Source organism: Lithobates pipiens, unplaced genomic scaffold (genome assembly GCF_037356315.1).
Source record: "Lithobates pipiens isolate NorthernLeopardFrog02 unplaced genomic scaffold, aLitPip1_a1.2 Scaffold_8, whole genome shotgun sequence".
NCBI lineage: Eukaryota > Metazoa > Chordata > Amphibia > Anura > Ranidae > Lithobates > Lithobates pipiens.
Window position 1 is genome coordinate 517,204,234 of NW_027507903.1, and position 24,090 is coordinate 517,228,323.

Sequence of the window (24,090 nt, forward strand, 5' to 3'; positions counted from 1 at the left end):
TGTACTAGCTCATTTGTAATTTAAAGATCTTACAGAGTGTATACAAAATAGGAGGTTAACTATGTAAATATACCTGTAAATAACAAAGACACATGCTTTTCTCACAGAACCGTGGTAATGTTAGATTTCAGGAAGTTATATTTGGGATTTGGGACATTGGGGGAGATTTACTAATGCTGGTGCACTCAGAAACTGGTGCAGATGTGTATGGAAGCCAATCAGCTTCAAACTTCAGCATGTTCAATTAAGCTTTGACAATAAAACCTGGAAGCTGATTGGTTTCTATGCAGAGCTGCACCCGATTTTGCACAGTGAAGTTTTAGTAAATAACCCCCATTGTGTTTTAATAATACTCATTGTCTGTTTTTCACGTTCATTTCATTAGAAAATGTATCTAAAGCTAAAGTGCGGGTAAATATTAATGTATTAATAATAGACCATTCAGTCCACATGTTATTTTATAAACAGCACGCACAAGTACCTGAATCTTTACTTCAGCCTCCTGTAGTCCCTGCAAAAATGGGAAGGGTGGCAATGTTAGGCAATCTGGTTCTATTCCATTGTACAGTGCTGTATTCTAGGAGAGATTAAAAAAAAGAATGGGATGGTGGCTTCATCAGTGTGTTTCTGCTCATTTGTTGCCCAGTTAAATGCTGGTGAAAGGGATTGGAAATGGATGGCCGCACACCGCAACAGGATACCAACAGTCAATTTCTTTATTAGATGAAGATGAAAATCACAGGAGGCCATGGATAAGGTTCACACATCTTTTAGTGCTTAATCTTTATTAATTAATTGTGAGGTTTCCCTCTAGAACTATTTTTACCATTTTACCTTTGCAAAGCTACCACCATTGTGCTCAGGGTAATGAGCAGTGTCTGTATTTTTCCCAAAATTTCAGTTCTGGTGTAATCAGACAAGAATACATTTTTCATGTTTATTCTGTTTCTAATATACCTTTTGGAAAAGTAAAAATGGGATTTGATATAGGCAGGGGCGTACTAAGTGGGGCGGCGGGGGGGCGTGCCGCCCCGGGTTCCACACACTGGGGGGGGTGTCAGGCCAGCGCCCCCCCCCCGCAACTGAAGTGTCAGACAGCGCCGTGCCTCGGGTTCGCAGCCCACACAGAGAGAGCCAGAGGCACTGGCAGTGGGCGGCATTGCAGGGGGGGAGGGGTGCGAGCAGCACCCGAGTGGAGTGACATCAGCTGGCTCAGTGACCCGGCACAATAATCCCCTTCTCTCTGTGGTTGCGTCGCGCGGCCATTCTGATCAGTCTCGGGGCAGCGGCGGTCACTCACAGCCGAGCAGAGTGAAGCCGCCTCCCCCTTCTCTATGCACAGCACTGTGTAGACAAGGAGGGGGAGGCGGCTTCACTCTGCTCGGCTGTGAGTGACAGCCGCTGCCCGAGACTGATCAGAACGGCGCGACGTGAGTCACGCGACCACAGAGAGAAGGGGATTATTGCGCCGGGTCCCAGATCACTGAGCCGACAGGTGACACTTCACTCGGGTGCTGCCCACACCTCCCCCCTGCAATTCCGCTGCCTTCGGCTCGAGGTACACTATGGGTCCTTAGGGGAGGCTGTGCACTGTAGGGGGGTTCTTTACTGTGGTGGGTCCTGCACTGTAGGGGGGTCTGCACTGTAGGGGGGGTCCTGCACTGTAGGGGGTCCTGCACTGTAGAAGGGGTCCTGCACTGTAGGGGGGTCCTGCACTGTGGGGGGGGGGTCCTGCACTGTAGGGAGGTCCTGCACTGTAAAAGGGGTCCTGCACTGTAGGGGGGTCCTGCACTGTAGGGGGTCTGCACTGTAGGGGGGGTCCTGCACTGTAGGGGGGGTCCTGCACTGTAGGGGGTCCTGCACTGTAGGGGGGTCCTGCACTGTAGGGGGGGTCCTGCACTGTAGGGGGGTCCTGCACTGTAGAAGGGGTCCTGCACTGTAGGGGGGTCCTGCACTGTAGGGGGGTCCTGCACTGTAGGGGGTCTGCACTGTAGGGGGTCTGCACTGTAGGGGGGGTCCTGCACTGTAGGGGGTCCTGCACTGTAGGAGGTCTGCACTGTAGAAGGGGCCCTGCACTGTAGGGGGGTCCTGCACTGAAGGGGGGGGTCCTGCACTGTAGGGGGGGGGGGTCCTGCACTGTAGGGGGGTCCTGCACTGTAGGGGGGTCCTGCACTGTAGAAGGGGTCCTGCACTGTAGGGGGGTTCTGCACTGTAGGGGGTCTGCACTGTAGGGGTCCTGCACTGTAGGGGGGTCCTGCACTGTAGAAGGGGTCCTGCACTGTAGGGGGGTCTGTACTGTAGGGGAAGATTCGGCACTGTAGGGGGGTCTGTAGGGGAGTCTGTACTGTAGGGGGGTCTGCGCTGTAGGGGGAGGGGTCTGTACTGTAGGAGGGTCTGCACTGTAGGGGGGGGGGTCTGCGCTATAGGGTGGAGGGGTCTGTACTGTAGGAGGGTCTGCACTGTAGGGGAGGATTCTGTACTGTAGGGGGGTCTACACTGTAGATGGGGGTCTGTATGGTAGGGAGGGGGGTCTGCACTGTAGGGGATCTGTGTAACATGCAGAGGGTCCAGAGCTGTGAGGGGCTGTGTAATGTAAAGGGGTGCAGAGGTGTAGGGTGCTGTGTAATGTAAAGAGATCCATAGGTACAAGGGCTGTGTAATGTAAAGGGGTCAGGAGGTTCAGGGTGCTATGTTATGTAAAGGGGTCCAGAGGTACAAGAGCTGTGTAATGTAAAGGGGTCCAGAGGTGCAGGCTGCTGTGTAATGTAAAGAGATCTTTAGGTGCAAGGTCCTGTGTAATGTAAAGGGGTCCAGAGGTGCAGGCTGCTGTGTAATGTAAAGAGGTCCTTAGGTGCAAGGTCCTGTGTAATGTAAAGGGGTCCAGAGGTACAAGAGCTGTGTAATGTAAAGAGGTCCAGAGGTGCAGGCTACTGTGTAATGTAAAGGGGTCCAGAGGTGCAGGCTGCTGTGTAATGTAAAGGGGTCCAGAGGTGCAGGCTGCTGTGTAATGTAAAGGGGTCCAGAGGTGTAGGCTGCTGTGTAATGTAAAGGGGTCCAGAGGTGTAGGCTGCTGTGTAATGTAAAGAGGTCCTTAGGTGCAAGGTCCTGTGTAATGTAAAGGGGTCCAGAGGTGCAGGGTGCTGTGTAATTTAGAGGGGTCCAGAGGTGCAGTTGTGGAGAGGGGGGGTACACAGTAGTGACAAAAAGATATTGAAGGATGCAGAGGTATGCAGGGGACACGGTGGGTGTTTTTACATTTTATGGTGGGGGGGGGGGGGGTGCTAGAAATAGGATCCGCCCCGGGTGCCAAATGCTATAGGTACGCCCCTGGATATAGGGCTTTTTTCAGCAATATGTTCTTTTTCCTCAAAGTGTCACTAAACACACATCATAAAAAACTATCAATAAATGCTTCACAAATAAAAAGATTGCAGCACTCAAAAACCATTTAAGAAAGTTCAAATATTGGTGAACAGTTCATAGGTTTTTCCAGATATATTGCCTGTTGACATTTCCTCATGTGTGACTAACAGAAGAAGTGGCAACTCACCAGAAATAGATGCTGTGTCAACCAACAGAACAGCACATGCTTTGTGTAATCCCTCTGTGGTCTAGCTATCAAGGTCCAGTGCTTAGCTATTTTTACTTCTCGGTAGGGATGAGCCGAACACCCCCCAGTTTGGTTTGCAGCAGAACATGCAAACATGCAAAAAGTTTGTTTGAACACATCTATGTAAAGTCTATGGGACACAAACATGAAAAATCAAAAGTGCTAATTTTAAAGGCTTATATGCAAGTTATTGCCATGAAAAAGTAGTTGGGGACCTGGGTCCTGCCCCAGGGGACATGTATCAATGCAAAAAAAAGTTTTAGAAACGGTCATTTTTTCAAGTGCTGTGATTTAATAATGCTAAACAATAAAAATTTAATATTCCTTTAAATAACGTGCCTGGGGGGTGTCTATAGTCTGTGCCTGTAAAGTGGAGCAGTTTTCCTGTGTTTCGAATAATACCACAGCAAAATAAAATTTCTAAAGGAAAAAAAGTAATTCAAAACTGTTTGTGGCTGTAATGTATTGTCGGGTCCCGGCAATATAGATGAAAATCATTGTGAAAAATGGCATGGGTTCACCCCCCCCCCCCTCCCAGCCCATTACCAGGCCCTTTGGGTCTGGTATGGATAGTAAGGGGAACCCCACACCCAAATTTCAAAAAAAAAAATTTTTTAAAGGGGCGTGGGGGCCTCAGGCACTATATACTCTGAATAGAAGTATATATACTATACAGCCTGCCCTATATACTCTGCAGAAAATTGGGCCTTAGGTGTTGGTGGTAACAGAACCCTGTAAGCCCTCACAGTTACACTTGGTGAGTGCAGGAACGGGCCCTGCTGTGAAATACTATATCAAAAATTTTAATTACATGCCTCTGTTGAACAGGGGCAGAAAAATTGGACCTTTGGTGGTGGTGGTGCCACAACACTGTAAGCCCTCACAGTTACTCTTGGTGGGCACAGGAACGGTCCCTGCTGTGAAATATTAGATCAAAAATTGTAATTACATGCCCCTGTTAAACAAAAATTGGGCCTTAGGCAGTGGTGGTGGTGCCTTAAACCAAAAATATTGCTGTAAGATAGCATCATCAAGATTGAGGAGGAATAGGATAGGATAGGATAGGATATGATAGTCACTCAGCATAGTCTTCAAGGGATCCCACATCAATAGAAAAATCAGTTACATCAGCATCAGGTGCTTGATAGCTGCTTATCCAAGACTGATTCGTTTTTATGAATGTGAGCCTATCAACAGAGTCCGTGGACAGGCACACTCTATGATCCCTTACAAAGCATCCATCAGCACTGAATGTGCATTCACAAAGAACGCTGTATGCAGGACAGGCCAGTAGCTCAATTGCATATTGAGAAAGTTCTGGCCAGTGGTCCATCCTTAAGACCCAGTAACCCAGTGGATGGTCTGATGGAAAGATCTCCAAGTCTACTCTTGCCCCTAGATATTCCTGCATCATGTAATGCAGATGCTGGTGATGGTTGCTTGAACCGTTCAAACCTAGCGCTGCGGACTGAAAAATTGTCTAAAGGCATCGATCAGCCAGCCACCTTCTCCATCGCTCTTCCTCTGACTGAATGAAACCTCAGCAACACCAGGAAATTGTAACCTCCCAGGGTCTGGAAATGTATTGCACAAACCTTTCTTCAAGGTCTCCTGAAGATGATTCATCCTCTGTTCCCTCTGCGAAAACAGGATGAGTTCTGCAACCTTACCCTTGTAACGTGGATCAAGAAGGGTTTCCACCCAATAATGATCCCCCTCCTTGATACCACAAATCCTAGGACCTTTCACAGTGCACTATGGCTGCACTGTATTGTGTACTGTGAACACCACCAGAAAAGTAGTAGCAACTGTATTATGGCTGTACTGTATTGTGTACTGTGTACACCACCAGAAAAGTAGTAGCAGCTGCACTGTATTGTGTGCTGTGTACACCACCAGAAAAGTAGTAGCAACTGCACTACGGCTGCACTGTATTGTGTATTGTGTACACCACCAGAAAAGTAGTAGTAACTGCACTACGGCTGCACTGTATTGTGTGCTGTGTACACCACCAGAAAAGTACTAGCAACTGCACTACGGCTACACTGTATTGTGTACTGTGTGTACACCACCAGAAAAGTACTAGCAACTGCACTACAGCTACACTGTATTGTGTACTGTGTGTACACCCCCATAAAAGTACTAGCAACTGTACTACAGCTACACTGTATTGTGTAATGTGTACACCACCAGAAAAGTAGTAGCATCTGCACCATGGCTGCACTGTATTGTGTAATGTGTACACCACCAGAAAACTAGTAGCAACTGCACTACGGCTACACTGTATTCTGTACTGTGTACACCACCAGAAGTGTAGTATAAACAGTACACCACAGAATGCACTGTAGATATAGGCTACAGTGGATATATACAAGACTATATATATATATATATATATATATATATATATATATATATATATATATATATAAATACACCGCCTGAAGTATAATACTTTGTAGAACCACCTTTCGCTGCAATTACAGCTGCAAGTCTTTTTGGGAATGTCTCTACCAGCTTTGCACATCGAGAGAGTGAATTTTTTTCCCATTCTTCTTTACAAAATAGCTCAAGCTCTGTCAGAATGGATGGAGAGCGTCTATGAACAGCAATTTTCAAGTCTTGCCATAGATTCACATTTGGATTTAGGTCTGGACTTTGGGCCCTTCTAACACATGAATATGCTTTGATCTAAACCATTCCATTGTAGCTCTGGCTGAATGTTTAGGGTCGTTGTCCTGCTGGAAGGTGAACGTCCCAGTTTCAAATCTTTTGCAGACTCCAACAAGTTTTCTTTTAAGATTGCCCTGTATTTGGCTCCATCCATCTTCCCATCAACTCTGACCAGCTTTCCTGTCCCTGCTGAAGAAAAACATCCCCACAACATGATGCTGCCACCACCATGTTTCACGGTGGGGATAGTGTGTTCAGGGTGATGTGCAGCGTTAGTTTTCCGCCACACATAGCGTTTTGCTTTGAGGCCAAAAAGTTTGATTTTAGTGTCATCTGACCAGAACCCTTTCTCCCACGCTTGCTGTGTCTTCTACATGGCTTCTCGCAACCTGCAAATGGGACCTCTTATGGCTTTCTTTCAACAATGCCTTTTTTCTTGCCAGATTTGTGGAGTGCACAACTAATAGTTGTCCTGTGGACAGTTCTTCCCACCTGAGCTGTGGATCTCTGCAGCTCCTCCAGAGTTACCATGGGCCTCATGGCTGCTTCTCTGATGAATGTTCTCCTTGCCCAGCCTGTCAGTTTAGGTGGACGGCCATGTCATGGTAGGTTTGCACTTGTGTCGCCATACTCTTTCCAAGGGGTATGAATAATTTTTCAAGGCACTGTATGCAACTGATTTTTAACCATGCATTTAATAGTTTATCTCAAGTTATATATATAAAAAAAAAAGTAAAAAGTAGCTGCAACAAAGTAAGTTTAATTAATATTTACTAGTGCTCTCCAGTAAACATTGTAGCTATGCTAAAGTCAAAAGGCACTGATATGCATGTCATATACATTGCTATAACTTTTTACATTTACCAGGCTACTGAATTTATGCAGTACACAGTTCATTTTATTATAATTTGTGTGAATGAAGCTCCTGTTGGCCTCAATTTTTACAGATTCAGTGATTAAACAGTAGAGCAATCCAGTTCAGAAAATAAACAGCAAAAATTAGAACCCCCCCAGCAGGCAAACCGGCAGTTTAGAAGCAAAATGCTCATGCATGACTTGAAAGCACCTTCAACACATTTTGCATTTATGTATAGATAGCGATCAAGCAGTGAACCAAAAAGAACCTACTGCGGTGAAATGATTCTGGCTGATCGGAATCAGTAACAAAGCAACAGGAACTACATCAGTCACCCATATAAAAGCGATTTATTGACCCTTATAAGATATTATAATCTCGTACTTCTAATGAATGGAGACCCAGTGGAGACTATAAGCAGCACAGTGACATATATTGTACATGCATGTTCCACTGTTGTTACCATCAGGGAACCTGCTCTGAGCAATTACATGCAGCAGTTTCTGGAGTCAATATATGTAAATGGGAACTGGCTGTAAAGAGTCTGCAGTGGAACAGCAGTGTTGATATGCAAGGAAGGATGTGTAAAGTGAAAATAGTATTTTAATAAAAAAGCAAACTATGTTATTCATTTAAGGTTTAAAGAATATCTCACCACAATGGTCTATTCACACCAGCTGCTGCATTACAATGCATCAGCTGGTATGCATAATTTTTTTTTTATCAAACTGCATTGAAATGTCACAAAGCGTCATTTCATTTTGTTCCACTGGCCACCACATGATGCCACATGATTACCTCAGACTGCACTGCCCTGGAAAAAAAGTACAGCCTGCTATACTTTTTTTTCAGACCACCAAAACACAATGGTATGAACTGGCTGGATAGGAGAAAAGGCAAAATGTGGTGGGATTGCACTAGCATGGTCTTCCAACGCAGTACTTTCACACCTGGTGTGAATCTACCCTGACACATCTGCACTCAATCAGACTTTCCGACAACAAAACCATGGATTTTTGTTCGAAGGATGTTGGCTCCAACTTGTCTTGCATACACACGGTCACACAAATGTTGGCCAACATTTACGAATGTGGGAATGTGGTGACCTACAAGACATACAACGAGCCGAGAAAAAGGAAGTTCAATAGAAAGTGCGGCTCCTTCTGCTTGATTCCGTTCATGTGTGAACTTTTGTGTGTCGGACTTGTGTATACACAATCGGAAATTCCGATAACAAACTTTTGTTGGCGGAAAATTTGAGAACCTGCTAGCCGTAAAGTCCGACAACAAATGTTCGATGGAGAATACACACGGTCGGACTTTCAGCCAACAAGCTCCTATACAACATTTGTTGCCAGAAAATGCGATGGTGTGTAAGGGGCATTATAATAAACATTTCTAACTGCAATAGGTGCAAACATTGAAAACAAAGCTGTAAACAAAACTTTCACCAGTGCTTGGAAAGTATTATAGTCTGTTAACACCACATCATGCTTCAAGAATTGTTATTGTATTCTCTTGTATATAGTAAGCTCCTTCAGGATCAGGAACAGATGTCAGTGCTTCAATGTTAAGAACTGCAGAATGTGTTGTATTCCCATAAATTAATTAATTAATCACAATGATATGCAAACAACATAATATTCCTTCTCTTTACCCAAGTCAGTTCCCCCTCTTTATTACCCCTTGTGTGCTCCATATGTGAGGTTTACAGTTGCTTTATATGGTTCATGACGTTATACTTATACACTATGTGACTGTCATGTACATTCAGCTGCTCCGTTATCATTTATAGTGAGTTTTGCATATTTCTTCCAGATCTGTGCATTAATCCAGAGTGAAACTTTGCCTCTGTGCAGAAGTTTCCTGTAATAAAGATCACTGCTGTTCTCTCTCCTTGTGCAGGGCGACTGGTCTGGTCTCCACCCCCTTCTGTAGTTTTCTGCAGTCAGCCTGTAGTGGGTGGAGTTTGTTGGGTTCCTTCTACAGCCCTGGTCAGGGGACAGGCTAATATCTAGGTTTGGAAAGACATTTGGTGCACACAGGGGATCTACACTGATCAGCCATACCTTTATCACCACCCACCTAATATTGAGTAGTTTTCCAAAAACAGCCCTGTCCCATTGAGGCATGGATGTCACTACACCTCTGAAGGTATGCTGCTGTATCTGGCACCAAGCGGTCAGTAGCAGATCCTTTAAGTCCTGTAAGCTATGAGGCGGAGCCTCCATGTATAGGACTTGTTTATGCAGCACATTCCCAGGGCCGTCTTTAATATTGACTGGACCCCGGGCAAACATTTTCTTGGGCCCCCTCCTCCATGCAATTTCGCTCTCCACATGCTTTGAGGCCTACAATAAATAGCAGCTAGACTCAAAATCAGTTTACTGAATCAGATCAGGCAGCGATTGTGATTGGTTGCCAGAGGTTACAGTTTATCATTACCGCTCACTGACTGGTTGCTAGAGGTTACAGCACACATTATGGCTCCCTGTTACTTTCTAGAGGTTACAGCGCATGACTTCTGCTTGTTGATTGGTTTCCAGAGATTTCTGTATATCAATACTGCTCACTGATTGAATGCTAGAGGTTACTGAACATGTATACCACTCACTAATTGTTTTTTTAGAGGTTACTGCATATTACTACTGCACACTGATTGGTAGTAAAAGGTTAGTGCACAGCATTACTGCTCACTGATTGGTTACCAAACTTCAGGGTGCTATGGCACCATGTTATTTTGAAGAAGGGTTCTACCTATAATTTGCTTACTTTTGCAGAACATGATGTGAAGGCTTAATGACCACAATTGTAGGCAGAACTTTTAAGCATGCTTCATTACCTCCACAGTGGGCAGCATTCAGCAGAAGTGATGGTGGATGTGACCTCAGGGGGACATGATATACATATGAATGCCGCCTCTATTTAAATATCAATGCCATGGTCCACGACTATTTATATTAATGCCACCACTATTTACATATCAATGCAGGTTATTTACATGTAAACACAGGGTCTGCAGGTGAGCCATGTGTACATGGCAATAGGGCATCTGGGCAGCAGTAGCAGAAGTTTACACTGAGATATCGGGACACAGCATGGGACTAAAACTTCAAGGAATAAGGGAATTTAAACTGGGATAGTTGGCAAGTATGAGGCAGCTGCTTTGGGTCCCACTACATTGATGGGGCCCAGGGCAGCTGCCCTTTTTGCCCTGCCTTAAAAACGGTCCTGCACATTCCACAGATGTTGGATTGGATTATTAGGAGAATTAGGAGGTCATGTCAACACCTTAAACTCGTTGTGTTCCTCAAACCATTCTTGAACTAGTTTTGCAGTGTAGCAGAACACATTGTCCTGCTGAAACAGGCCACTGCCATCAGGGAATACCATTGGTGTGCATGGTCAGCCACAATTTTTAGGTGCATGTTATTATGTGTCAAATAATATCCATGAGAATGGCAGGACCCAAAGTTTTCCAGTAGAACAGAGGTCAGCAACCTACGGACCATGGGCCGCACCTGGTCCCCTTTGAGGCCTACAATAAACTTACGTTCAACTCAAACTCAAAGTTCATCCCTACTCCCGATTAGCACTCTCAGCCAAGGGCACCTGTTGATTTGCCCATTAGCAAGGCACAAGTTGAGATAGATACTGTAGATCAGGGGTCTCAGAACTTTTGAAACAAAGGGCCAGTTTACTGCCCCTCAGAATTTTGGGGGGTCAGACTTTGAACAGTGGAAGCAGAAAATTGTTCCAGCGTAAGAAATAGTGCCCCATCTTTGGTGTCAGTGGGAAGAATAGTGCCTAATTTTTGGTTTCAGTGAGAGGAATTGCCCCTCATCATTGGCATCAGTAGGAGAGATTGTTCCTCATCATTAATGTCAGTGTGGGGAATAGTCCCTCACCATGAGTGTCAGTGAGACGAATAGTCTCTCATCATTGGTGTCAGTGGGAGGAATAGTGCCCCATCATTGGTGCCATTGGGAGGAATAGTGCCCCATCATTGGTGCCATTGGGAGAAATAATTCTTCATCGTTGGTGCCCAGTGGGAGGAATAGTGTCCCAAGGGCCAGATAAAGGCAAGCAAAGGGCCACATCCAGCCTGCGGGCTGCAGTTTTAAGACCACTGCTGTAGATAGATAAATACTGTAGATAATATATTTTCCTATGTTATTTGCACCTTATTATATTATGAATTCCACACATGTGACAGAGTGGGATCCATAGAGTTTACAAGGAGCACTCTGTCTATAAAGAGGATCTGAGTTTCCCATACTGAGTAATGATTTCCTCCCAGTTCTCTCAGTATTCTGCATGTTTTACATCTGTTCATATTCCAAACACTTCTGCAGCAAGGAAGGACCTCCCTTCCTGAGATAAATAAATCTCACCCTCCGCTTTTCATGTTTACCTTCCATTTTACAGTCTTTTATTTGCCATTTTCAATGATCTGAACATTTTAGATTAAATTTACTTATTTCACCATCCTGCTGTTTGTACAAGAAATGTCAGGTCAAACCTCCATCTTTTCATAAATGGCTTTTGATAAATGTATGATAAACATACCCAATTTTAGTATCCCCATTCCGTAGACCTTAAACAACCCTAATCCTCAAGGTATCATTCATTTATACGTAAATGAGCTGTGCACTTGGCAGGATACTAATGGGCTCTCATTGCAGAAAAATGCACCAAATTCATAACTTTTTCTCATACCCACAATTTTGACAAAATGCCAAGCATTGTTCCTGCCGAGCATATTATTTATAGAAATGTGCTGGACGTGCCTCCGGGAAAAAGTCACAGATCTAACACGTCAAAGCTGACCAAACATATAATGATAAACAAGCGATGAACTACAGTTTTCATCATTTCAATCTCTTGTTTAAAAAAAAATTTTAGACAACAAAGAAAAGATCAATTTGGTCTAATTTATTTGGGATTTCCACCATGACCAATATTTTTCTAATGAAAATAACTGTTTATTGATCAATCCCTCCATTTAGTGCAATCAATTCCTGAAAAATACAATTCTTCCATTTAAAAGACTGTTATATTGGTAAATCAGATTAGATTGTGCAGCTGCACTCAATACATGACAAGATTAAAATTAAAATATAAAGAAATGAATGTTAGGGAAAGAATAGAAAGAAAAAAATCAAGTGCAAGCAAGTAAGCATTTAAAAAATGCTTTTTGTTGTGACAGGGTCTCTTTACATCTCGGAGGTCAAATGTTCAAGGCTTGATTTAGGGTTTATGAGTTGAGTTATGAGTTAGAGTTGGCCTGGGCTTTGCTTTTGCAAGGCAAAGCAATGGTTCAGTTAAAGTGACTGTGTTGTCTATCTTAAAGCCCTTATCTTAAATAAATTCTGCAACCACGGTTTCCAGGAAGGAAAATTGCTTGATTTCCCCATGAACACAGTCATTGTTAATGAGGGAATTCCTCCCATTGAGCCATTGTGTCCTCCCTGGGGTAGGGAGCGCGCTGTGATCACTGAGTCACTGAGACTTGGGTGATCACCAATCTGAGTAAGGGGCAGGTCCCGGCCCCTTACCATGTGATCAGCTGTCAGCCAATGACAGCTGATCACATGATCAAAACAAAAGCTCGGGGGTGATCGTTTTTTTTTTTTCTCCTCACGCTGATAGCAGAGGAGAAGAAAAAAGCCGATCGCCGGCTCACCTTAAAGGGACACCGGTCCCGAAACGGAAGAGGCAATTATGCTTCATAATTGCCACCTATCAATGGCCACTAGTGCCACCTATCTATGCACACAAGTGCCACCTATCTATGCCCACAAGTGCCACCTATCAATGCCCACCAGTGTTGCCAATCAGTGCTACATAGAAGTGCTGTCTATCAGTGCAACCGATCAGTGCCCATCACTGCCTCCCATAAGTGCCCATCACTGCCCCTTATTGGTGCCCATCACTGCGGCCTCATCAGCGTACATCAATGACAGACAAAAATCATCCGTTTTAAAATTTTACAACAAAATAAAACATTTTTTTTTAATTTGGTCTTTTTACATTTTTTTAACAAAAAATATAAATCGCATAGGTGATCAAATACCACCAAAAGAAAGCTCTATTTGGGGGAAAAAAATATAAACATTTAATTTGAGTACAGTGTTGTATGACAGCTCAATTGTCATTCAAAGTGCGTCAGTGCTCAAAGCTGAAAATTGGTCTGGATGGGAGGGGGGGGGGGGGGTTAAGTGCCCAGTAAGCAAGTGGTTAATTCTGAATATTTCCATAATTTTCTGCATGGAAGTACTCCTGCACTTGATCCAGCTAGTCAGCCCAGAAAAAAATTTAAAATGTAAAATGCTTCTAATATTTAGATTGCAAACATAGCTTTTGTTGCATTCAATATATTTAAAGCCAGAGAAATTATTTATTGTGAACAGGCTAGGAGGTAGGACCTATCCTCCTTAAAGCGGAAGTAAACCCTGATGGGTTTACTTCCTCTTTGATTCCCTGCAAAGGTAAAGCATAATGGACTACTATGCATCGCATAGTAGCCCATTATGTGTCACTTACCTGACACAGGAGCCAGCGAAGTCACCGCTGTCCCCTTGCTGTCCCCTTGTGTACGGAGCCTCCATCTTCTTGGTGGGTCTTGCTGCTCCGGCGCTGTCATTCGACGGAGCCGCGATGACGTCACTCCCATATCGCCGCTGATAGCGGCACGCTCCGCGCCGCATGCGCCGTAGACAGCGGGGCATGTCTTTTGGCAAATATCTCCTAAACCGTGTATGGGTCTATGGAACTATGCTCCATAGACACATACAGCGGGGCTTGGACCCCCCCCCCCCCCCCCCCGCTTCTTCCTCACAGAACTTAATTGGGCTCCTACTGCTGCCCGAGTCCCTGTGTCAAGAGAAAGAACTGGATCGATGTAGGGAATGCATTAAGGTAAAAAAATGTTTTGGCTATAGAACCACTTATATTGAATTTTCTGTTTTGCCTACGGTTATATTTCTACCTGCAGCTTTAAAAAAATCTATATGTAAGAGATTAAGTCTCCTACTGCGGGGAAGATCTCTGTCCAATATACTGTATACCATTACAGTTCTCATTATGCTACCGTGTATTTAATGAATATAACATATCACTACTTTTTTTCATAAAAAAACAGACTGCTATTAATGTTGTAATCTTACCTTTTGAACCATCGTATAGCCATAGTTTCTTTAAACTTCACTTTTGCTTGATATTGTTTATTTTGATGCCGGATAACATTTTTATCTGCTCAATTTATTTATTGTATTACCACTGTTTTGTGTATGGGTCCCTTAGCACCATGTATTCAATGTCTTGATTACTTTAAGATCGATTACATCCCATGCTTTGTTACTGTAAAATTCAATAAAAAATGTTTGAACCATAAAAAAATAAAAAATAAATGTTGATCCTTCCAGATCAAATTAGACATTGAGTCCGCGGTACCTGGCAAGTCACCGTCAGCACACATTTGCCTACCTGGAAGTGCAGGATCACGTATATATCCTGCACACAGCAGCCGCCCTGTTGCAGAATACTGCTATAGGGCTGTCGGCAAGTGGTTAATGGGTTAGTTCACCTTTGCAAAAAAGCTGTCAATGCAGTTAAGGGGAGCCAGTAAAAAAAAAAAAAACACACTGTGCTGCTATGAATAACGTACCAGCTATTGCTATACGCTTTTTTCGCCTGGTTAAAAAACTCCTATAGTCTGCGTTCTCTTCGTCCTGCCCTATTGCTAGGACATTGCTATGATGCTTAAGCTGACTCTCCAATCTTGATGCTCACGTCCGCCATCACAAAAGCACAATCTTTCTTGGATTCAAAACCCAACGCATGTGCTGTCTCCCGTCCACTGCAGTAAGCTTCAGCTTAGTGTGGTAGCCATGAGGTCGATGGTGCTCCATGTATGTGTGGAGTATGAATTCGAGATCATGCTCTTGTGATGTCAGAGAAAAGCACCAATAGCAGGAGTGTTGGCTGAAGTGTCATAGCAACATTTTGGTTACAAGGCAACTTGAGGGGAACGCTGGATAATGGAGTTATTCAGGCAGGCTGCTGGAGAGGTACATTATAGGTAAATTATATATATATTAAATTGCAGCACAGTGTTTTTGTTTTTTTTCTACTGACGCATCTACATGCATAGGGTGAATAAACCTTTTAACTTCCTAGGATCCTCATTATTGAATGAAACATGGATGAAACAATATCCTACAGACATTTCTGCCTGACTGCAGCCAGCCACAAAGATCCAATTTGATAAATACTGTAAATCTTGCGTATGGTGGGGTAAACTTCAACCTCCTGTTGATCCTTGCTTCTCCTTGACTTCCCCGTCCTCAGCATAAACACATAAATATATTATATGGCCTATATTTTGAACTCAGTTTCTTGATGCATTTAAATAGGACATTAGACCCTTGGTTTAATGAGGCATTCTCACTTACTCTGAGCCAAACGATCTCTTTATTATCTTCAGTTTAGCAGGATACTTCTCTATATCTGCCACAGCAGACGGACGCCCTTTGGAAGCCCAGAAATAGCGGATAAAGGACAGGTGGCCGCTAGAGTATGACAGCGATGGGACAAGAATAGAGCCCAGCATGACTTCAGCTGTTAACCTTCCCACTACTAGTGATACTTCCCATTTATATAGACATGAACTATGTGAAAAAAACAGAAATATAAACACTTCTTTATTGATGTTAAAGGGAATGTATGAGAGTTTGTGTTACAGATTTTTAATGTATCAGTTATGCCTCTATTATGATCAAGGCTAATACATTTTTCTTTCAGTTTTATCCAGGTAATGTGAAATATTGATGTTTACTATTTAGACTTTGCAGATGGAACCCTAGGTTTCTTTTAAAATGTTTACTAGGCTAAACGTAACTGCTTTGTTGACAAATCCTATTGGTTACTGAGCTGAAGATGTGAAACTCAAATTACAAACACAGCTGGATGAGTAGAAGAGTGACTCATCACCAGTGATGTAAGTAACTGAGTTAAAATAAATGGAGTTACGTAACACAGTTACTTTAGAGGGTAACGAGTAATCTAACTGTTTACTCTTCCCCTCATGGTAACTCAGTTCCCATTACTTGGGCCGAGTTCCCTCAATTACATCTACCGCCCAGGAGGCCTGCTGTGGCCGCGCTGCCTGGCCATTCGTTCTACTGTGGGGAGGGGGGCCTTTGCCCGCTGAGCTGAGAAGAGGCTGAGACTCAGAGAGACTGTCTGGATCGCCCGATCCCGCCCCATCCTGCCCCACCTATCCAGAGAGAGAATGTAGGGAGGTGGGATGGACACTGAAAAATGAAGTCGGCTGACCAGCTGACACCAATCGAGTGAATGGGAGGGTCTCTCTCTCTCCCCAATAGGAAAGGCATCCCTGGAGGCATTCAAGTAAGTGACTGATGATTCGAATTGCAGTGCAATCGATCCACACCAAGTTCTCCACCACCTCTGCTTCTTACTGATCCCATCCCTACCCACCCACCATCACTTCTACAACAGAGGTGATGGGGGGGTAGGGTAGGGTTGAGATCAGTGGTGGTGAGGGATGAGATCAGTAAGAGGCAGAGGTGGTGGCGGTGGGAGAGGATGGCACCACCACGGCTGCCACCCCCCCAAGTACCACGCTGCCTGCCACCTCCCCAGTACACCACCACCACTGCCACTCCCCCAAGTACCACTGCTGCCACCCCCTCACGTACCACCGCTGCCACCCCCCATGTACCACCGCTGCCACCCCCTCAAGTACCACCGCTGCCACCTCTCAAGTACCACCGCTGCCACCCCCCTCAACATTTGGGTTCAAATAAATACCAAATGTTCTAAAATACTGTATATAGTGTTTTTATTCTTCAATCAGTTAATATAAACATCTCTGATATTAAAGATGTTATAGAACGTAATTGCATTATAGAATATTAAAAAAAAAGTCACAGTTACTTTGCTGAGTAATTAATTACTTTTCCAATGTAGTAATTGAGTTACTAACACAATTACTTTTTGGGAGAAGTAATTTGTAACTTAACTAATTACTTTTTTAAAGTAAGATGGCCAACACTGCTCATCACCACATGTGAACTTTGCTCTGTACAGCCGTGTAAAAGGTTTTAAGGAAAGAGTGAGAGTCTCAAAGAAAAAAGCACATGCTGAGCCCAATCAATGCCATATGAGAGCTCGAGCTCCCGTAGGGGGCAATTGTTAGTGAAAGTTATGAACACAAGAGGCAAAAAGCAAGGAACCCGTTATATGTTCTCTAGACCCTTCCGCAAGCATGGTCCGGTACCACTGTCAACCTATATGCACATCTGCAAGAAGGGTGATATTGTGGACATCAAGGGTACAGGCACAATCCAGAAAGGTATGCCAAACAAGTGCTACCATGGCAAGACTGGCCAGATCTACAATGTCACACAGAATGCTGTTGGAATAATTGTGAACAAACAAGTCCAAGGTAAGATTCTTGCCAAGAGAATCAATGTCTGTGTAGAGCACATCCGCCACTCAAAGAGCAGAGACAGTTTCCTGCAACGTGTGAAGGAAAAGGAGAGGAAAAAAAAGGAAACCAAGGAGAACGGCACCTGGGTGAAGCTAAAACGTCAGCCCAACCAAGTGAAGCTCACTTTGTCCGAACATTTGGAAAAGAACCAGAGCTCCTTGAGCCAAATTCATATGAGTTCATGGCATAAAGTACTGCTATTAAAACATCCTTTTCTCAACAAAAATAAAAATAAATCAATGCCATGAGTGCACCCTGCATTAAATGTGATTTTTTTTTAATATAAACAATAAAACAGACATTATAAAATCCACTTGAACACGTGGTAAAACTAAAGTCCAGTTTTACCTTCAGTCTTGCACAGTTGTACAGGTTCCTCTCCTCTACTGAAAATGATTACTCTGATTTCACTGCACACTGTGAGCTTCTTACAGTAGCAGCAAGTCAGCTTCTGCTGGCTGATCCAGCATCAGCTAGCCCTTTGTTCACCCTTTGCTGTTCATAGCCTGTTACTTATTGGATTTTGTTTCTTTCAATCATCTCAGAATCACATGTGAGCATTACCTAGGTCTGCATGCAAAAGAATGCCCACTCCTCCACACTGGCACACCTGTCCATCAAGGCATTTTGATATTTGTATAATTATTCCCAAGAGCCTCCCAAGCACTGTTTCCTTAAAGTGTTACTAAACCCAGCTAGGACCCTGCATTCACTAAATTTGCTCTCCCGCAGTACACAGAACATGGAAATGCAATAGTTTTAGTAAATATAAACTGCTAAATGCCTTTTCTCATCAGCAGTTAGAACAGTCTTGTGACGTGTATCAGTGTCTGGTTAAAGCTTGTAGGAGGAGTTTTTATTTTCCTCTGGCTGTCCTATCAGGCTGCAGGACCCTTGATCCTCTGTCTGGGCAGTGCTGATTGGCCCTGTGCTGATTACATGCACCATCTGAAGAAAAAAAACACTCTCTAGCATTACACACCAAACTGAGCATGTGCAGCCTGTCCCGCAATGTTCTGTTCTATCAGGAGAGGGATTGGAGTCAGTTAAAGAAGAAGAGGATCAGAGAGACCGGATCACACAGCCTTTATACACCCCTCAGGTTGCACAGTAAATATAACTAACATGCTTTACTGCATATATAGACTGAATTTATTGTTGTGGGTTCAGTAACACTTTAAGGCTTGAATGGTTGAGAGAATACTAGGGGAAGGTGCTTTGATGTTTTCAGTAGATCAACCTGCCAGCCCTCCCACCATCTGTGATCTGCTTGCATTATATATAGAAAAACAGTGACCCAGTGATGACATCACTGGGTCTAAAATAAGGTGCGTATTGAAAACAGAAATATTTTAGAAAAATATGCTATTAGCATGTTGAAGAGGGGGAGAGGGAGGAATGAGGGAAGGCAAAAAAATTAAAGTAGATTAAACTACATCTTTACCCAACCAAAAATAAAATTGACAGAAAACCATTATAGGTCCCAGTCAGTATTTTGATACCACATTCAGAAAAAAGTAGGGTTGCACCGATAATGGTATCAGTATTGGTGCCAATGCTAACCATTTGCACGAGTACTCTGTATCGAAATTGCATTCGGTTTCCCCCACCGCTCCTGTGTGAGCCCAGGTTTGTCATATTGACTTCAGCATGGGTTCACACTGGAGAGGTGCAATTCAGACAGGGATCGCACCACATTCCTGTTCAAATTGCATGAGATTTTTTTCAGTGCGATTTGAGCCCATTCATTTTGTATGGGCACAAATCGGACCACAAATGTATCAGTAATCAGTACTTGAGCACAAGTATCAGTATTAGGACTCGTCGATTAAAAAAAAGCGGTATCGGTGCTACTCTAGAAAAAAGCTTGCTCACAATAGTTTCCCAGTTAAAATAAAAATGTATATTTGTTGAGACCCTTCTATTTAGGCAGTCAGAACAGACCCATCTACCAAGCCTACTCTGTTACTCTAGGGGTAGAGACAGAGGGTAGAAAATTTTGGCCCTCTAGTTGTTGTGGAACTACATGTCCCATATGGCATTGCAAGACTTTAAGGCCGCGTACACACGCGGGGACTGTTCGCTCAACTTTGTCCGCTGAACAGTGTTTCGGCGGACAGTCCGCTCGTGTGTGGGCTTTCAGCGGACAGTTTCAGCGGACAGTCTGCTGAACAAAGTTTTTCGGAAATTCCGAAAAACTGTCCGCTGAAACTCTGTTTCAGCGAACAGTCCCCTCGTGTGTAGGCTTGTTCGTCAAACTAAGTTCCGCGCATGCTCAGAAAGGATTTACACGCCGAAGGTTGCATTGCAGTGTATAGGACGTCGTATTTTTCGTCCCGTCGTACGTGCCGTTCACGTCATCGCGCACGGTTTCAGCGGACTGTTCGTTCGTCGTGTGTGGGCAAGTCCGTCCATGCTAATTTTGAGCGGACTGTCTGCTGAAACTGTTTGACGGACAAAGTTGAGCGAACAGTCCCCGCGTGTGTACGCGGCCTAACAGCCACAAGCATGACTCCCATAGGCAAACGTGTGATGGGCCTTGCAGTTCTGCAACAGCTTGATGGCTACTACTTATCTCCATTCGAGAACCATGCCATCCCAGATTTAAAATAAAGTATCCATTTGGGGTAAACGTGATAAGCAGTACATCCTATCGGGCAAAATGTATGCATTTGAAATAAAGTTAAAAAAGTCTTAGCAGGCAGCTTCTTATGATGACCAGACGTTTCTCCGAAGTGCACACGATTCATTATCAATTAGAAGAACACAGCACTTTTTATCTATATGAGCCAAAGCCACTTTTTATCCCTGAACTTCAAGGATTTACATGTTATCATAGCAAGAAATCAAGCTGAGATGCCAGGAGGGCTGACAGCAGCTTGCAGTTAGAAGAATTCAAAGCACTGAAATGTAAAAACCGTACAAGTGGGGAGAGGAGGGAATGTTCTCACCGACTCATCCAAGCCCTTGGGTGGTTGGGCAGGTGGTATTGTCAGAAATAGATAGCGGCAGACCCTGAACAAGCTATACATGATGCAACAGCAGAGATTGTGACTGGCAAGAATGAAATATTCGAGTCCGCCTCTCTCAGAACTAAGAACTGCAGCCTTCTGGAAGATCTCTGTGAAGGTGCAGAATTTCTTTGTAACGCTTTGATCCATTAATATTTAACAAACACAAGATTTTATGGAGATTCTCAGTTTAATTAAGTTGCCTAAGGCCATTTACTGTGTTTATACCATGTTGTGCTGCTGACAAATATAGCTTGTAGGCACTTATATTATGTACTCCATATGCAGGGATGGAACACTGCGGTTGATTTGCTAAAGGAGAAGAGCATGTTCAAGTGGATTTTCACTCAGCTTAAGTGATGCTGTGTTCCCTTTCAATACCCAATCATAATAATGGGGTAGGCCGCTGCTGGATAGACTAGCATTAGAAACTGATTTGATGGATGGCAGAGTAAAGCCTAGTACACACGATCAGAAAATTATCCAAAGGGAAAAAAAAACACAAAATCGTTTCCAATATGATACCAGATCGTACAATTTTCATTTAATCAGTACATTAATGAGTGCATTTTCATCAAAAAAATGGGAAGAGCAAGACTACACATTACATCACTTCTGAAGTTGTATTTTGTCTTGAATTTTCATAAGTTGAGTAACGTCTTCATTTTTAATATGAGTTTAGCATGCAAAAAAAGGACGATCATTCGTCCGAAATTCTCAACGCATGTACAAGCCTTTTTTTTTCTTAAACAAAAAGTTTTTATAGAGCATAAAAAATGAAACATACATGATCCAGAACAAACTAAGTTCACTAGGTCTGTAGATGTCAGCGCACAAAGTCTCAGTACATTGTACATACCAGTTTACATATTAATAACCCAGTTGCCTAAGCATTCAAATAAAGCATTACCCCTCATTATAAATTACAAACGTACACTCAACTAATTTAGTGTGCATAAAGGCAGGGTAAAAATGGGATCAGATGCTAGAATATACGGTTATACACCAGGTCCACTGGGGCTAAGCCAGGAACATCCAACCATGGGGATCACAATTTATCAAATGTGCCCCTTGTGCTCCTGTGTTGGTAAATAAGCTTCTCTAGTCGGATGGTGATTCCCATTTGAGTAATCCATATTTGGACCGTGGGAGGTTCTGTGGATTTCCAGTGTCACAAAATCATTTTACGGGCCTGGAAGAGAGCCCTAGCAATAGCCTGTTTAGGGATACCCAACAAGCAATGTTTAGGGTCCACACCTGGAAGACCCTATTAAGAGTGTCTATGACCTTTTTACAACTTAGATGTAGCTTTGAGCATCTCTATAAGAGGCTTATAAAGTTCCAGTGATCTCTGCAACATCTAATGTAGGTGGAATCAGTTCTCACCCACATGCGGATATATGTATTGCATGTATGAGCCCCCGTACACATGGTCGGAAATTCCAAAACCAAATCCTTCGGAGTTATTCCGACGAATTCATTCCGGAAGAGGTCCGGAAGTGATGTTGCATACACACGGTCGGACTCAGTTGTCGGAAATTTCGATTGTACATAACGTGATGACGTTATTTCGTTACGACGGGACTACGTTCAGGCTAGTAGCCAATAGCTTTGGTCTAGGAATTTGATCTGAGCATGCGTGGCACTTTGTCCGTCGGAGTAGGCTACACATGATTGGAGTATGTCCGATCGGAGCATTTTGTTGAAAAAATTTACCAGCAAGTTGGAAAAGTTGGTCCGTCGGAACAGTCCGATGCACACAGTCGGAATATCTGACAAGACGGTCCGATAGGAAACATTCTGTCGGAATCTCCGACCGTGTGTACAAGGGCTGAGACTTATTTGGCTGCAGGTTACAGCGCTTTACAAAGTGCTTGATGTCTTTCAGTATTGGAGCCCTTTGTCTAACATTTAAAGATAGCTAGAAAGGGTCAGAAAAGAATAAAAATCCACTGTGTTCAATTCTATTACAACCAAATTAATTAAATGAAGGAGAAAGAATAATCAACTTCATTCAGTATTCTATTGCAAACTATTAAAGCAATTTTAACAGACAGTTAACTCTTTTTGGCTATTCATTTTGCCTTTATTTTCTACAGATTTAAGAGACCCTGTCATGACCTTTGACTGTATCAGCAGCGTACATCAGTGAGAACTGAAAGTGACATTAAATCTTCTTTTTTAAAGTATAACCAAAGGCAAAACGTTTTATTTTAGTTCTGAATAGCATGGAGAGTGGTTAGAACACCTACAGTATCTCCCAAAAGTGAGTACACCCCTCACATTTTTGTAAATATTTTATTATATCTTTTCATGTGACAACACTGAGGAAATTACGCTTTGCTTTGATGTAAAGTAGTGAGTGTACAGCTTGTATATAACAGTGTAAATTTGCTGTCCCTCAAAATAACTCAACACGCAGCCATTAATGTCTAAACCGCTGGCAACAAATGTGAGTACACCCCTAAGTGAAAATGTCCAAATTGGGCACAAAGTGTCAATATTTTGTGTGGCCACCATTATTTTCCAGCGCTGCCTTAAAGAGGAAGTAAACCCTGATGGGTTTACTTCCTCTGTCTCCCTGCAAAGGTAAAGCATAATGGGCTACTATGCATCGTATAGTAGCCCATTATGTGTCACTTACCTGACACAGGAGCCATCGATGTCACCGCTGTCCCCTGTAGTCCAGAGCATCCATCTTCTCACTCACAGTGCCAGAGCAGCGATGACGTCACTCCTGCGCATGTGCACGGGAGCAGCCACTAACGGCATATCGCCACAAGCAGCGGCATGCTGCTAATGGCGATAGTGCACCTAGCGCGCCGCTGTCTATGGCACATGCGCCGTAGACAGCTGTCGCTGTATTTTAGTAAATATCTCCTAAACCGTGTAGGTTTAGGAGATATTTCTTGGACCTACAGGTAAGCCTTAATCTAGGCTTACCTGTAGGTCAAAGTTGTTTGTAAGGGTTTACAACCACTTTAACCCCTCCTTGGCCTGGAGTTTACCAGAGCTTCACAGGTTGCCACTGGAGTCCTCTTCCACTCCTCCATGATGACTTTACAGAGCTGGTGGATGTTAAAGACCTTGACACTAACACCACCATGCTTGACTGTAGGCAAGATACACTTGTCTTTGTACTCCTCACCTGGTTGCAGCCACACACGCTTAACACCATCTGAACCAAATAAGTTTATCTTGGCCTCATCAGACCACAAGATATGGTTCCAGTACTCCATGTCCTTAGTCTGCTTGTCTTCAGCAAACTGTTTTTAGGTTTTCTTGTGCATCATCTTTAGAAGAGGCTTCCTTCTAGGACGACAACCATGCAGACCAATTTGATGCAGTGTGCGGCGTATGATCTGAGCACTGACAGGCTGACCCCCCACCCCTTCAACCTCTGCAGCAGTGCTGGCAGCAC

At 43.6% G+C, this 24,090-nt stretch overlaps 1 protein-coding gene and 1 pseudogene across 1 annotated transcript in view; both read left to right on the top strand.

The window, feature by feature from the left end:
• The window catches only part of TACR1 (tachykinin receptor 1), a 368,641-nt gene that overhangs the window by 250,785 nt on the left and 93,766 nt on the right, over positions 1–24,090 (top strand). The window lies entirely within an intron of this gene.
• LOC143960641 (large ribosomal subunit protein eL21 pseudogene) lies at positions 17,382–17,856 on the top strand (annotated as a pseudogene).